Genomic DNA, 15,793 nt, shown 5'->3' with positions numbered 1-15,793 from the left:
GACTTTCTCAAAGACATCTTGACATCAATGCCGCATCGACGTCTGCTCTACTCTCGGTGCGACTCTCAATTAATCCTCAACTGAAAACAAAAGTGCTGATTCTGGCCGCTTCCCTCGCTTACGGCCATACCGTTCCGACTGCGCCCGATCTCGTCTGATCTCGGAAGCTAAGCGGGACCGGGCTTGCTTAGTACTTGGTTGGGAGACTGCCTGGGATTACCAAGTGCCATAAGCTTTTTCTTACTCTCACCTTATCCAGAGGGCCCTGCGTCTTGCCACGAATGTAAAGATGTCACTCCCCTTTCATTTCACAAATTACCTTTATTTGTACAATGACGGTAGCCCACTTTTGCAGAAAGTACTCGTAGCAATCGAATACAACTCACCGCTTTCTTCCTCATTTTAAGAACTACTTTCTCAAAGACATCTTGACATCAATGCCGTATTGACGTCTGCTCTTCTCTCGGTGCGACTCTCAATAAACCCTCAACTGAAAACAAAAGGGCTGATTCTGGCCGCTTCCCTCTCTTACGGCCATACCGTTCCGACTGCGCCCGATCTCGTCTGATCTCGGAAGCTAAGCGGGGCCGGGCTTTGTTAGTACTTGGTTGGGAGACTGCCTGGGATTACCAAGTGCCGTAAGCTTTTTCTTACTTTCACTTTATCCAGGGGGCCCTGCGTCTTGCCACGAATTGAAAGATGTCACTCCCCTTTCATTTCACAAATTACCTTTATTTGTACAACGACGGCAGTCCCCGCCCACTTTTGCAGAAAGTACTCGTAGCAATCGTATACAACTCACCGATTTCTTCCTCATTTTGTTGCCTCCCACTTTGGCTGTTTTGGGTTTGAATTCCTCTTCAGCCACTGCTCGGCAGCTCGACGGATCCAGGCAATTACTCTCTTCACTTTGGTCAGACTACTGAACCGTGTTATGTCCACGAGATGTTTAACCCAGCCAGTGGGCCTCATTCTTGGCAGAGTGGATTTTGCCTTTGGACAAGGACTTTCCTGAGTGGTCAATGGATCTTCTTTATGTTGACTCATTTTGGCTTGAGCTCTGGTCAATGCAGCTGAAAATGCATTCCTTTGAAGCTTGTTTACACTCTCCCTGGCCTGGGGTACAACTTCTCCAGCTGAATGAATAGGCCACTTCTCCACTGGCCACTTCTGGAACTCTGGTCCATTTTGCCATGTGGACTTCTCCTTCAAATCGTCAGGAGTGCCTCCTCTTGTTATGATGTCAGCTATATTTAGATCACCACGGATCCACCACCAGTCTTGCACTGGCCCAGCCTCTGTTTGCGAAGAAAGTTTGGTATCTATAATTATCTCGTTGAATGGCTCCTAGGATTGTTTGACTATCCAATAGATGGAACCATCTCTCAATCTTCATCCGTGCATGCTTCTCTATATGCTTCCTGATCCTAGCTGCAAAGACTGCACCACAGATTTCTGCCTTCACAGCATCTCCCTTTTGATGCAGGGGTGTGAGTTTGGCTTTGGCCTCCACTAACCGGACTTCAATGCCTTGTGTTGTCTTCCATCTTAAGTACATGACAGCTCCATAGGTTTTGTCACTGCCATCAGAGAATGTGATGCCCCAAGGTTTTCCTTTCCAGTCAGATGGTGTGAGGCTCCTGTGGAATTTCACTCGACCAAGCTGCACATATTCTTCGAAAAGCTGTATAGCTTCTTCTCTGAGGCTTTCCGAGAGAGGTTGATCCCAGGTTTCTTGGGTCAGTTTGCCGCCCCCTCCTTCTTGGAATGCTTTACGAACAAGAATCGCTCCTTTCTGCTTGACCGGTGCAACTAGGCCAATTGGGTCATACAGTGCAGCAACTTGGCTTAAGAGAGCTCTCCTAGTCAATGGGTTAGGTGTTTCAGTTCTCACCTCCTCTTCAAGAAGATCTTTGCCAACTCGCATTTTCTTCTTCCTTTTAAAAAAAGTTCACTGTGGTCAGCATGTAGAGCTTGTCCTCATCCACTTGGTAGCCAATGCCCAGGGCTTCATTGTCCCCTTCCCTCATTTGGTTTGGAAGAATTAAGGTTTTCCTTTGCTCCTGGCTTAGGACATCTGCTTCAGCTCCGTTCCTCCCACTTTGCCCTGACCGGACCCATGGTTTAAGGAAGAAGCCTCCAGCTTTTAGAATCTCTTTAACCCCTTGGGACCGGCGATCCCGCCGGCGGGATCTGACAGAAATTTCGCAAAACCGTTTAAATAACTCCGCGAGTTTTTGTCCTATACACATTTTAAAAATACTCTCAGAAACCTTGGACGGTCTACTTTTCAAATATATATAGGTAGAAACTAAATATATTTTTACAGCTTCGTGATACGAATTGAAAGAACAAGAGTGACTGACTTAAGCGTCTGCGTCTCGAAGCGGCTCTGATCGCCCACCCACTTGCAAATCGCGCTATTCGCATGATAATAACATGATAATCCGACAGTTAGTATTGGGTAAAGAAATATGTGAATACGCCCATTGTGACCGAAATAAACAAGAGCACATGTCTGGGTAGTGTTTACACTGATCGGCTACAATATAGCACACGGATACGTCTCTGCCGCTGAAGCTTTGCGCCAGTGTTGCCACTTTCAGCAGCGAAGCTCATACCTGTGTTCATAGCTCAGTGGGTTAAGCCTGTGTGCCTGCAATCACGTGGTCGCCGATTCAAACGCAGCGTATTTAGAACGTGAATAGCGATCTTCCGCTGAGAGCGGTCCTACACGCTCCCGACGCAAGTAAAACAAAGAAAGATGACACGATTTGTTTTTGCCTATTTAACCTAATTTTTAAAACGTTAATACTTCTGACAATGGAAGTTTTGAAAAGAAGACAGATAACGGATTTAGTCAGTGTTTTTTTCATGATTCTACATAATGATTTCAGCGAGATATAAACTGAAATACACGAGAAAGATACGCGGTCGATGATGCCCTCGTCCCCAGAGCGTCAATAATAGTCACTGCATCATATTTATCGCTTTCTATATTTATATAGTCACAGTTTTTCATTTTTCATTCCATCTATCAATAAACTGTGAAAGGGATTTTATTGTTGCTACTTTTCTTGCGTTTCAAACTGCCTTTCCAAAGTGATGGGTGTGGGGTGCAGTGACATTCCAGACTGATGGGCCATTGACAGTATGCAAACTACTACAGGTGTGAGGACACCTATCTCATCAATATTCATTGTGAAGACCACTGACTTTGAGAAAAAGAGAGTGTCACTCCAAAGTTCTAACACTTTAGTAATCAAACCATATAAAATTTCTGAATGTCACTTTCACCTATGTGTAGCCAACCCCTGTGTCTATAAGCTTCAGAGCTCAAAAGTCTTACCTAGAAATGTCTATAATGTGATTTTTTACAATTTCTCAGCATGTCTGAAAATAGGTTTTTGAAAAGTATATGTTTAAAGTTGATTTTAACAAAAAATAGAATAATAACATTCTAAGAGGTCTCAGATTATTGGTGCTGAGTTTGTGCTGAATAAAAGCAAATGTATCACTTTGGGATAAATGTTTTTTAGATAGGTGAAATATTTTAAAATGTCAAGGCATGTCAGACTACCTCGAAAGTGGAAAAAAGGCCTCAGGCCCCAGGGGGTTAACATTTGCTGTGATGTTGTCAAGTCTGTTCAGGTCATTGTGGGAGGTTAAGAGGTCATCCACATAACTGTCTTCTTCGATAACTCTTCGTTCATCCTCCAAGTGAGCGAATTTGGGCAGGTTTGCAGTCTCCCTCATAGCCAACTGTGCAATGCAACCAGCGGGTTTGTCACCGATGTTAACTCTGGTGATTGCGTATTCACAGATCTCCTTTTCTGGGCTGTCTCTCCACAGGAATCTGTGTAGATGCATCTCTCGCTCCTCTAACCAGACAGAGTTATACATCTTCTTTATGTCTCCTAGAGCTACATGCACGCCTTCTCTAAATCTTAGTAGAACAGCTCTAATGGGGTTAAGGACATCTGGTCCCTTCAGAAGAAGATCATTCATGCTTACACCTTTGTATTTCTGGCTACTGTTCGACAATGCGAACTGGTGTTGTCACTGAATGAGGGTTAGGCGCCACCAGGTGGCTGACATACCACACTGGTCCCGTCCACTTCTCCATAACTTCACTGGTGAGTTTCATGGCTACACCTCTTTCGACCATTTCATAGATCTGGGTTGCATAAGTGACTTTCCATTCTGGTTCCTGGCTTAGTTGCTTTTCCATCCTTAAGAAGCAAGCCTGGACTGCCCTTTTGTTTTTAGGGAGAGAAGTAGGACATTCAGTCCAAGGATACTTTGTATCCCAGTGTGGAGTAGTTGTGTGAGCATCCTTTTCCTTGCAGGTGAGGCCTCCTTTAATGATCTCAAGCTCCCTCTCCTCTGCTAAGGTCATGTCTCTTCCTCCTGGTGGGCAGTTTCCACATCGACACCCTCCACATCTTGGCTCGCATGCGGCTCCGATGCTGTCCCAGTGCCACCACTCAAGGAACTCACGTTTACTGGCAGATGTAAATTTGGACAGAGCCGCATCTTCCTGTAGTTGCCAGGCTGGTTTGGTTGTTGGAACTGTGATTTCCTGATATCTGACAGCTGCGGTTCGCATGGAGCGAGTGAAATGGGTTCTTGACTCATACGCTGCTACCTCCACTTCTTCAAACAAGTCAGGATGGGCTCCGCCCACTGTTTTCCCCAATGGGCTATCCCACAAAACAAGATCTCCGATGACTTTGACTCTTTGAGGTGCAAGTCTTCCCTCTCGATGGCTTATGAGAAGTTCAACTTCGGCTGGTCTCTTCAGGTCTTCGAGCTGGACATCTGGGAAGAATCTTTTCAACTTCTCAGGCTGAATTGTTTGATATACCTTTGCAATTTCATCCAAGCCATAGCAGACTAGTTTATGTGCTCTTTCAGTCCCTTTTGGAGTCTTGACTCTGACTTTTAGGAGGTACCTTCTTGTATTGACTCGCATGGTCATTCCACCAACCCCATGTACGACCAGGGTTCTCTCCTCACTCCTCAGGCCTAATCTTTCAGCAGCTTTGTGGGTTATGTAATTGGTGTCAGATGCTAGGTCAATGAGGGTACCAATCTTTTGACCTGTGTTCGCCGTCACCTGCATCAGCATCATGATCACTGGAAGTTCAATTAGCCCATTCTTCTTCAGTAGCTCAGACTGGCCTGCTGTTCTGAGTGTCACTGAGGATCTGTTGGTGAATGCCTTTCTACACTGCTCTGCTAATTCTGGAGAAAGTTGTGACAAGAACTTCTCCTGTTCCTCTGTAAACTTCCCTTTACCTCTTTCATCTTTTCCACCTTTGCCCCCTTCTCCTCTTCTGGATTCAGTTTTTGGGCACAGGAAATAATGGTGGTCTGGATCAGTTCGTCCCATTTTGCAGTCTGCATTCCTGCATAAAATTTTTTCCCTGCAGTATCCGTCATCATCATGGTGTTCTAAGCATTTGCTGCATGCTCCCAATTTCTTTAGAACAGACTTCTTTTCGGACAGTTTCAAAGCTTTAAATTTCTTGCAGAAGACACCACAGCCCTCATCAACTTCTTTCTTTGTAGCTTTGGTTGATGCAGACTTTCTTTCATGCCTTTTCTCTGGCTTGTCCATCTTGTCCACAATTTTAAGTTGTTCAAGTCTCTCCAATATCTCTTCTTGATTCTTCAGGAATTTCAAGAGCATGTCAAAATGAGTATCTGCAGTGACATTATGTTCAGGGTTAACCAGGAACATTAGCCAGTCTCTTTTTATAAAGTCAGGTAACTTGCTTTCATGGCTCCCACGTTCCCCAGCTCTGTCAGATCTGCCAGGGCTTTCTCCACAGATTGAATCAGGTCAATGACTTTACTCGGCTGGTTCCCCTTCACTGGAGGCATATTGTCGAGTTCTTCGAGGATTTCAACTGAAATGGTGGACTTGTTGCCGTATCTATTGTCCAGGACTCTGAACATGTCAGCTGCCGTTGTATAGGTTGAAAGTCTTAGTTCTTTTGCAATGGTCTCACTCACACTCTCCAGGAGCTGAATCTTCAGAACTTCAGGTGAGCCAGTGGGCTCCCCCTGCCTTTGCAGGCTCTCCCAGTCCTTTCTCCACCTGCGGAACTCTCTCTTACTTCCCTGGAAGATAGGCAGAGTAGTTGGTTTTATCTTCACAACAGGTGGTGGTGGTTGGACAGGTTTCCCAATTGTGCCTTGATCAGCCAACCTCCTTGATATGGCAAATTCTGCTTTTCTCAATTTTAGCCTGTTGTGGGTCGCTCTCAGTTCTTTTAAGTCTCCCATCCAGGTCATCTTTTGATGATTCAGGGATCCATCTTTCACACTCAGACATTGCTGAGATTCTGCATTTATCTTTCCTTCCAATAAGGTGAGGTGACTTCATAGCCTACTAGAATGTCACTTCTGACTTGAACTCTGTCAGCTTCTTCAATTGCTTCTTCTGCTTCAAGAATCGATGTTCTAAGTTTGTTCTTTCCATATCTTCCCCACAGGTTAGTTTGTGCAATATCCCTTACTTCCTCCATTTTAATTTCTGCGTCTTTTATGGTTGTCTTAATGTCGGTTTCTTGCTGCTCATCAAGTTCTGCCTCTTTATCCACCTTGACATCAGCCTCCAGTCCGATCCTGTAGTCCTCGTTAGAATCAAGCACTGACCTAAACCGGTCTGAAAGGTTTCCAAATTCCTCCTTTAATTCGGCTTTTAGCATGGTGTTTGCTCCCCTTGAAATGAAGTTGGCCAGTTTTGTGAAGCTGCTTTTTGCACTGGTCCTCTCCTGCTTCAGTAGTTTAACAGTCTTCCCCAAGACCTCTTCTGCCATCTTTATTTCTTTTTTCGTCCACAGCTTTTCTGGTATGAAGTCCTTTATCCTCCATTCCAAGCTGCTCCGTTGGTTATCAACTGTTAAGTTCCACTCTAGTTTCACTCCAAAAGGACACTCAGGGACAACTCTTGCTTTCACCTTTCATTAACTTTTATTTTCCAACTTGTTGGTTTCAAATTAATCAATGTTTGAAACATCAGGTTGATAACCTTCAAAGCATAGAGACAGAGGTTAACAATGTCATTTTGTAAAATATTCAAACAATACATGAGCTTTTTAATTAAATTAATTAAATTAAGGTAAACAAATAAACAATTTCAGAAAATCATTTAAAATTAAATATATGTAATCATTTAAGTATGAAAAAATTAATCTAAGGAATTAAGTTAAATCAAATAATCAATTTCATTAGAATGGAATGCTCACTTCAAACAACTGAATAGTTAAAACATCAAGCTCTTTCCTTTTAACTTTTTACCATTGTAAAATACATCATGAATTAATGGTCTAAAAGCAATTAAACAAGATCCTTTCCAGGTACAAATTAAGCATTGCAACTAATATAAACTAAATAACATTTACTGACCATTGGTGTCTTTGGAGTAAATACATGAGTAGAGCTTGCTGCGCTGTTCCTTTGCTTGATTGAAGACTGAGAGCTACCATTCCTGCTCAGGTGTTCTTATTAGCAATCGGCAGCCATTTTGCTGGTGCCTTCTGGGTAATGTAGTTCTCAATGGTGGTGGCAATATTAGACCTCCAATTGTTCAGTTATAACCCAACACTGACGGCCAGCGTGGTGTCCCTGCCCTACAGCGCCCGATTTGACACGGCAGAGGGGCCCCGCTACATCAGGGTGGCTCACGACAACCAAGTGCGCCTGTGCAGAACGTGTATGCAGCTGGGCCACATCCTGGCCGACTGACCGTAATATGTCTGCCGTGTCTGCGGGCAGCAGGGGCACTACGCCCGGGACTGTGCCGCCGCCTGCTGTGCCATCCTAGGGGTGGACGCTGTGCTCTTTGGGGGGGACAGAGACCCCCCGGTCATGCAGGACCATCCTGGGACGTCGGGTGCTGATGAACTGGAGCTGCCCTCCCGAGCTGCGGGTTCCGAGGAACTGCTAGAGCTGCCACAGCCTGTCTCCCAGACTCTCTTTTCAGAGCCCCCTCCCCTCTCAACTCTGACTATGTCCATCCCCGCAGCTCAGGCCGCGGGACAAGCGCGCCCGGCGTCCCATCAGGCCGGGGGTAGGACTGTTGATGGCCCCCTTCCCCCGCTCCCTCCCTCCCTCTTGAGGAGCAGCCCACCAAGACCTCAGTGTCGCCCTGGTCCCTGTTCCCCTTTGGGAGCGACACGCTCTGCCAGCTGGATGCCTCGGGCCAGGACCCCTTCGTCACCCCTCGAAGTCATCCAGATTCATCCAAGTCTCCCGTCAACAAGCTCAGTAAGGCAAAGTATAAACTAAAGCACGTCAAGGGGTCTCAGCCCGGGGCAGTTCGTCCGCCCCCCCTACCTGGTCTGTCCAACTCCCTCTGGCGGCAAGAGGAGTGGCGGCAGTCGGCGGCCTTGGCGGCCCTTCGTGCTGCGAGCCTGGGTCATGATGACAGCGGCGACACGGACTGATTCCCCCCCATTGTGTTACATTTCATGGCCATCGTTAGTATTGTTCATGTGCTGTTCTTGTTGTATTTCTGGTTCTGTTTTCCTCTGTATTTATCCTTTTTTGATAGTGTTCCCTTGGTGTCAGTCCCTTCTCTAGAGCCGCTGCCATCCCGTAGTGTCCCCGTCACGGGCGGTGGGGCCCGTGCCTGTTTTTACGGAGGCGGGGTGGCAGGTCATGTTCCTCTTTGGTGTCCCCAAGGTGCACCCCACCAGCATCTTTCTTAACCTGTATTTAGCATTTGCTAAGTACGTGGCGTGGTTGCGGCGCAACAAGGCCCGCTACGAGGGTGTGATTTTAGATCCGGTTTTAATGTGCCGATATCAACTGCGACTGGTTTTATCAAAGGTGTTATTATTGTCTGCCAGGCCTCATGACACGCCCCGGTTCTTACGTGATTATGTGGACCGGGTTCCTTTTGTTTCTGTTGTGGGTGGGCATTTGGTTTGGGATGTGGTTTGAGGGTGGTCTGTTTGTTTCCTTTTGTTTCCCTGTTCTGGCTGGGTTGCCTGGGTTGTTTTCTTTGTCTGGGTTGTGTGTGGGTGGGTTTATATGCTGCTTGTTGTTTGTGTTCTGTGTTGTTTGTCTTAGGGTCTCCTTGATCCTATTTTTATTTGCATTTTAACTCTATGGAGGGCACCAGGGGCCCCTTGCATGGGGGGGCATTTCTTCCCTCTTTGGAATAATTACCTTATAACTTCAGATATAAAAGTCACAGACACATGCCTGATACCTAAAATCAGAGTTGACCCCTTTACAATTGATTGTAGGAAGTTCAATAACGAAATGAATAACCTGTGTATAATTTATGGACATGCGAATATAACAAAAACAGCTGGAAAAATACAAAAACCTGTCTTTGTGTCTTGGATTTTTGTAAATATTTCAAAAACTACATGATGGAATAGGTCCAATTTTAAAAATCTGGTTCCCAAACTTGTTTTCTACATGTGTGCCCAATTTCATATCATTTGATGCAGCCCAACAGGTTTTACGGAGGAAAGAGCAAATGGTGCAACTGGGAGCCTTTCCTATCCAAAACCTAACCTAAACTAATCTGAAACTTATCCAAAATGGCAATAGTGTAACTAGCAGTGTTTTTTGGGGTAGCAACTTTCTTTCTAAATGCATTACCACTTATAGGTCATAAGTAACAATTTGTCACACATCATCACCACACATTTGTAGGAAAATCTATATTTTATTCACACGACTTGTGCCAAACTTATCCAAAACCTATCCAAAACCTATCCAAACTGGCCACAGTGTAACTAGCAGTGTTTTTTGGGGTAGCGTCTTTCTTTCTAAATGCATTACCACTTATGGGTCATAAGTAACATTTTGTCACACAAAATCACCACACATTTGTAGGAAAATCTATATTTTATTCACACGACTTGTGCCAAACCTATCCAAAACCTATCCAAAATGGCCGCAGTGTAACTAGCAGTGTTTTGGGATAGCGTCTTTCTTTCTAAATGCATTACCACTTATGGGTCATAAGAAACATTTTGTTTCTAACCCTAACCCTGCATAACTGTGCCCAAACAAAGCCCGACAAGTGCCCCGCATAACTGTGCCCAAACAAAGCCCGACAAGTGCCCCGCATAACTTTGCCCAAACAAAGCCCGACAAGTGCCCCGCATAACTTTGCCCAAACAAAGCTGACAAGTGCCCCGCATAACTTTGCCCAAACAAAGCCGACAAGTACCGTACATAATGTTGCCCAAACAAAGCCGACAAGTACTGTACATAACTTTGCTCAAACAAAGCTGACAAGTGCCCCGCATAACTTTGCCCAAACAAAGCCCCGCGTAACTTTGCCCAAGTGAAAGCCAAAAGCGCTGCATTACTTTGCACACTTCAAAGCTTGACAAAGGCGATGCGGAACTATTCCCAATGTACCACAATACAAGTGTTACCAAAGCAAATGTTAATTGTAATTTACTGAATCACGGAATTATAAAAATCTATAGAATAAAAGAGTAAACTGTAAATAAATGTACTTATGTCGAGCGTTGCATCCTCTCCGCGCAAAAAAGCGTCCTCCTCCATCGAATCAATGGATAAAAGCGACACTTTCTTCCCCCGAACCACTCTTCAAAATCATCTTCTGTGCTTTCTCAACAGTGAAAGTCATCCGAGCCATTTTTCTTCAGTCAAAAAAGTTGTTGTCCGAAAATAACTGGGTAAACTCACGGAGACTACGTGCGTAATGCGTAATCGAGACACTCCCACAAATACTGCACCTGCAGATAATAAGTTGCGCATTCATGTCCCCAGCGCGAAAAACAATGCCCAATCAGCACATCCCATACCATTTTGCAAACCTTAGACACACCTCTATTGGATGAAGCAAATGACACTGTAATTTGATGTTCATGTAAAAAGTTTATTATGGTGAAACATAACCATGGGCAAAGGTTCAGTGCGTAAAAAATAATGTGCTAGCAGGGAAGCAGAGCATATATCTGAAAAAATACTTGACAATGAAGGATTACAGTGATTGATTTATGTACATAAGAGATCAAGCTTTCAAACGAGGGTAACTTTGTCATTTTATTCATTGGTTTTCTTCTAAAACTCCGAAGATAATAAACATTGCACGAATGTACAGAATGCCGACTGACATTTTTCCGCGATGAGTGAGCAAGCTATTTCAGAGCATTACAGTCATATTTATGGAAAAATGCGTGTTTTGTCTTAATACTGTGACGGTTTATGAATTATTGGCCGTGAAAGAAATAGTTTGAAGTGCTTAGTTTTCATTTTATTAACACTTATATTTTACTTCCTGACACTCGACCCGTTTAAAGATGGCTACCATGGTCATTTTATTTTTACTTGTTACAAAAAAACCATGGCACAAAAATTGCGCAACTTTCTACAGATATTATCTGAAAGGTTTTTTGTAGTGTAACAAGCCGTTTTTGGTTGATTTGATACATTTGTTTCTTTTATTGAACGTCATTTTTTTTGTTATTGAAAATTTGGACGTATGCGTCCGAACCACTAGGCGGCGACAATGAAAGAGTTAATGGATTGGCTTTTATTGTTCCTGTTGTGCTTTTACCTTTTTATTAAACTCCACGCCTGCATGATGAAGACAGCTGCACCCTGTGAGAAGGGGTCTTGGAGCGTGGGCTTGCCCATGTCCCAGGCCCCTCTCCCTGTACCACCCCTCCTGCTGTGGTGTATGTGTGGCGATGTCATTCTGAGTGGTTTAATAAAAGAAAAAAAAAAACTGCGCCCAATCTCGTCTGATCTCGGAAGCTAAGCGGGGCCGGGCTTGATTAGTACTTGGTTGGGAGACTGCCTGGGATTACCAAGTGCCGTAAGCTTTTTCTTACTTTCACTTTATCCAGAGGGCCCTGCGTCTTGCCACGAATGTAAAGATGTCACTCCCATTTACAAGTACTAACCAAGCCCGGCCTCGCTTAGCTTCCGAGATCAGACGAGATCGGGCGCAGTCGGAACGGTATGGCCGTAAGCGAGGGAAGCGGCCAGAATCAGCACTTTTCTTTTCAGTTGAGGGTTAATTGAGAGTCGCACCGAGAGAAGAGCAGACGTCGATGCGGCATTGATGTCAAGATGTCTTTGAGAAAGTCGTTTTTAAAATGAGGAAGAAAGCGGTGAGCTGTATACAATTGCTACAAGTACTTTCTGCAAAAGTGGGCGGGGACTGCCGTCTTTGTACAAATAAAGGTAATTTGTGAAATGAAAGGGTAGTGACATCTTTACGTTCGTGGCAAGACGCAGGGCCCTCTGGATAAGGTGAAACTAAGAAAAAGCTTACGGCACTTGGTATTCCCAGGCAGTCTCCCAACCAAGTACTAACCAAGACCGGCCCCGCTTAGCTTCCGAGATCAGACGAGATCGGGCGCAGTCGGAACGGTATGGCCGTAAGCAAGGGAAGCGGCCAGAATCAGCACTTTTGTTTTCAGTTGAGGGTTTATTGAGAGTCGCACCGAGAGAAGAGCAGACGTCGATGCGGCATTGATGTCAAGATGTCTTTGAGAAAGTCGTTATTAAAATGAGGAAGAAATCGGTGAGTTGTATACGATTGCTACGAGTACTTTCTGCAAAAGTGGGCGGGGACTGCCGTCTTTGTACAAATAAAGGTAATTTGTGAAATGAAAGGGTAGTGACATCTTTACATTCGTGGCAAGACGCAGGGCCCTCTGGATAAGGTGAAACTAAGAAAAAGCTTACGGCACTTGGTATTCCCAGGCAGTCTCCCAACCAAGTAGTAACCAAGACCGGCCCCGCTTAGCTTCCGAGATCAGACGAGATCGGGCGCAGTCGGAACGGTATGGCCGTAAGCAAGGGAAGCGGCCAGAATCAGCACTTTTGTTTTCAGTTGAGGGTTTATTGAGAGTCGCACCGAGAGAAGAGCAGACGTCGATGCGGCATTGATGTCAAGATGTCTTTGAGAAAGTCGTTATTGAAATGAGGAAGAAATCGGTGAGTTGTATACGATTGCTACGAGTACTTTCTGCAAAAGTGGGCGGGGACTGCCGTCTTTGTACAAATAAAGGTAATTTGTGAAATGAAAGGGTAGTGACATCTTTACATTCGTGGCAAGACGCAGGGCCCTCTGGATAAGGTGAAACTAAGAAAAAGCTTACGGCACTTGGTATTCCCAGGCAGTCTCCCAACCAAGTACTAACCAAGCCCGGCCCCGCTTAGCTTCCGAGATCAGACGAGATCGGGCGCAGTCGGAACGGTATGGCCGTAAGCAAGGGAAGCGGCCAGAATCAGCACTTTTGTTTTCAGTTGAGGGTTTATTGAGAGTCGCACCGAGAGAAGAGCAGACGTCGATGCGGCATTGATGTCAAGATGTCTTTGAGAAAGTCGTTATTGAAATGAGGAAGAAATCGGTGAGTTGTATACGATTGCTACGAGTACTTTCTGCAAAAGTGGGCGGGGACTGCCGTCTTTGTACAAATAAAGGTAATTTGTGAAATGAAAGGGTAGTGACATCTTTACATTCGTGGCAAGACGCAGGGCCCTCTGGATAAGGTGAAACTAAGAAAAAGCTTACGGCACTTGGTATTCCCAGGCAGTCTCCCAACCAAGTACTAACCAAGCCCGGCCCCGCTTAGCTTCCGAGATCAGACGAGATCGGGCGCAGTCGGAACGGTATGGCCGTAAGCAAGGGAAGCGGCCAGAATCAGCACTTTTGTTTTCAGTTGAGGGTTTATTGAGAGTCGCACCGAGAGAAGAGCAGACGTCGATGCGGCATTGATGTCAAGATGTCTTTGAGAAAGTCGTTATTGAAATGAGGAAGAAATCGGTGAGTTGTATACGATTGCTACGAGTACTTTCTGCAAAAGTGGGCGGGGACTGCCGTCTTTGTACAAATAAAGGTAATTTGTGAAATGAAAGGGTAGTGACATCTTTACATTCGTGGCAAGACGCAGGGCCCTCTGGATAAGGTGAAACTAAGAAAAAGCTTACGGCACTTGGTATTCCCAGGCAGTCTCCCAACCAAGTACTAACCAAGCCCGGCCCCGCTTAGCTTCCGAGATCAGACGAGATCGGGCGCAGTCGGAACGGTATGGCCGTAAGCAAGGGAAGCGGCCAGAATCAGCACTTTTGTTTTCAGTTGAGGGTTTATTGAGAGTCGCACCGAGAGAAGAGCAGACGTCGATGCGGCATTGATGTCAAGATGTCTTTGAGAAAGTCGTTATTGAAATGAGGAAGAAATCGGTGAGTTGTATACGATTGCTACGAGTACTTTCTGCAAAAGTGGGCGGGGACTGCCGTCTTTGTACAAATAAAGGTAATTTGTGAAATGAAAGGGTAGTGACATCTTTACATTCGTGGCAAGACGCAGGGCCCTCTGGATAAGGTGAAACTAAGAAAAAGCTTACGGCACTTGGTATTCCCAGGCAGTCTCCCAACCAAGTAGTAACCAAGACCGGCCCCGCTTAGCTTCCGAGATCAGACGAGATCGGGCGCAGTCGGAACGGTATGGCCGTAAGCAAGGGAAGCGGCCAGAATCAGCACTTTTGTTTTCAGTTGAGGGTTTATTGAGAGTCGCACCGAGAGAAGAGCAGACGTCGATGCGGCATTGATGTCAAGATGTCTTTGAGAAAGTCGTTATTGAAATGAGGAAGAAATCGGTGAGTTGTATACGATTGCTACGAGTACTTTCTGCAAAAGTGGGCGGGGACTGCCGTCTTTGTACAAATAAAGGTAATTTGTGAAATGAAAGGGTAGTGACATCTTTACATTCGTGGCAAGACGCAGGGCCCTCTGGATAAGGTGAAACTAAGAAAAAGCTTACGGCACTTGGTATTCCCAGGCAGTCTCCCAACCAAGTACTAACCAAGCCCGGCCCCGCTTAGCTTCCGAGATCAGACGAGATCGGGCGCAGTCGGAACGGTATGGCCGTAAGCAAGGGAAGCGGCCAGAATCAGCACTTTTGTTTTCAGTTGAGGGTTTATTGAGAGTCGCACCGAGAGAAGAGCAGACGTCGATGCGGCATTGATGTCAAGATGTCTTTGAGAAAGTCGTTATTGAAATGAGGAAGAAATCGGTGAGTTGTATACGATTGCTACGAGTACTTTCTGCAAAAGTGGGCGGGGACTGCCGTCTTTGTACAAATAAAGGTAATTTGTGAAATGAAAGGGTAGTGACATCTTTACATTCGTGGCAAGACGCAGGGCCCTCTGGATAAGGTGAAACTAAGAAAAAGCTTACGGCACTTGGTATTCCCAGGCAGTCTCCCAACCAAGTACTAACCAAGCCCGGCCCCGCTTAGCTTCCGAGATCAGACGAGATCGGGCGCAGTCGGAACGGTATGGCCGTAAGCAAGGGAAGCGGCCAGAATCAGCACTTTTGTTTTCAGTTGAGGGTTTATTGAGAGTCGCACCGAGAGAAGAGCAGACGTCGATGCGGCATTGATGTCAAGATGTCTTTGAGAAAGTCGTTATTGAAATGAGGAAGAAATCGGTGAGTTGTATACGATTGCTACGAGTACTTTCTGCAAAAGTGGGCGGGGACTGCCGTCTTTGTACAAATAAAGGTAATTTGTGAAATGAAAGGGTAGTGACATCTTTACATTCGTGGCAAGACGCAGGGCCCTCTGGATAAGGTGAAACTAAGAAAAAGCTTACGGCACTTGGTATTCCCAGGCAGTCTCCCAACCAAGTACTAACCAAGCCCGGCCCCGCTTAGCTTCCGAGATCAGACGAGATCGGGCGCAGTCGGAACGGTATGGCCGTAAGCAAGGGAAGCGGCCAGAATCAGCACTTTTGTTTTCAGTTGAGGGTTTATTGAGAGTCGCACC

The 15,793-nt window shown here is 45.5% G+C and overlaps 9 non-coding genes and 2 pseudogenes across 9 annotated transcripts; 2 read left to right on the top strand and 9 right to left on the bottom strand.

Moving 5' to 3' along the window:
- Positions 1-116: 116 nt before the first annotated feature.
- On the top strand, positions 117-235 carry LOC140590140 (5S ribosomal RNA; annotated as a pseudogene).
- A 291-nt stretch (positions 236-526) lies between these two features.
- LOC140590214 (5S ribosomal RNA) lies at positions 527-645 on the top strand (annotated as a pseudogene).
- Positions 646-12,285: 11,640 nt separating this feature from the next.
- LOC140589608 (5S ribosomal RNA) lies at positions 12,286-12,404 on the bottom strand. The gene has a single exon (XR_011990787.1). It is a non-coding gene; the product is annotated as a 5S ribosomal RNA (ribosomal RNA).
- Positions 12,405-12,701: 297 nt separating this feature from the next.
- LOC140589953 (5S ribosomal RNA) lies at positions 12,702-12,820 on the bottom strand. Its single transcript, XR_011991132.1, has one exon. It is a non-coding gene; the product is annotated as a 5S ribosomal RNA (ribosomal RNA).
- Positions 12,821-13,117: 297 nt separating this feature from the next.
- LOC140590716 (5S ribosomal RNA) lies at positions 13,118-13,236 on the bottom strand. Its single transcript, XR_011991553.1, has one exon. It is a non-coding gene; the product is annotated as a 5S ribosomal RNA (ribosomal RNA).
- A 297-nt stretch (positions 13,237-13,533) lies between these two features.
- Positions 13,534-13,652, bottom strand: LOC140590715 (5S ribosomal RNA). The gene has a single exon (XR_011991552.1). It is a non-coding gene; the product is annotated as a 5S ribosomal RNA (ribosomal RNA).
- A 297-nt stretch (positions 13,653-13,949) lies between these two features.
- Positions 13,950-14,068, bottom strand: LOC140590714 (5S ribosomal RNA). Its single transcript, XR_011991551.1, has one exon. It is a non-coding gene; the product is annotated as a 5S ribosomal RNA (ribosomal RNA).
- A 297-nt stretch (positions 14,069-14,365) lies between these two features.
- Positions 14,366-14,484, bottom strand: LOC140589952 (5S ribosomal RNA). The gene has a single exon (XR_011991131.1). It is a non-coding gene; the product is annotated as a 5S ribosomal RNA (ribosomal RNA).
- Positions 14,485-14,781: 297 nt separating this feature from the next.
- Positions 14,782-14,900, bottom strand: LOC140590713 (5S ribosomal RNA). The gene has a single exon (XR_011991550.1). It is a non-coding gene; the product is annotated as a 5S ribosomal RNA (ribosomal RNA).
- Positions 14,901-15,197: 297 nt separating this feature from the next.
- Positions 15,198-15,316, bottom strand: LOC140590711 (5S ribosomal RNA). Its single transcript, XR_011991548.1, has one exon. It is a non-coding gene; the product is annotated as a 5S ribosomal RNA (ribosomal RNA).
- Positions 15,317-15,613: 297 nt separating this feature from the next.
- On the bottom strand, positions 15,614-15,732 carry LOC140590710 (5S ribosomal RNA). Its single transcript, XR_011991546.1, has one exon. It is a non-coding gene; the product is annotated as a 5S ribosomal RNA (ribosomal RNA).
- Positions 15,733-15,793: the final 61 nt, after the last annotated feature.

The sequence above is a fragment of the Paramormyrops kingsleyae genome, chromosome 4 (genome assembly GCF_048594095.1).
Source record: "Paramormyrops kingsleyae isolate MSU_618 chromosome 4, PKINGS_0.4, whole genome shotgun sequence".
Lineage (NCBI taxonomy): Eukaryota > Metazoa > Chordata > Actinopteri > Osteoglossiformes > Mormyridae > Paramormyrops > Paramormyrops kingsleyae.
Note: the sequence above shows the minus strand (reverse complement) of the source record. Positions and strands in the feature narration are given on the sequence as shown.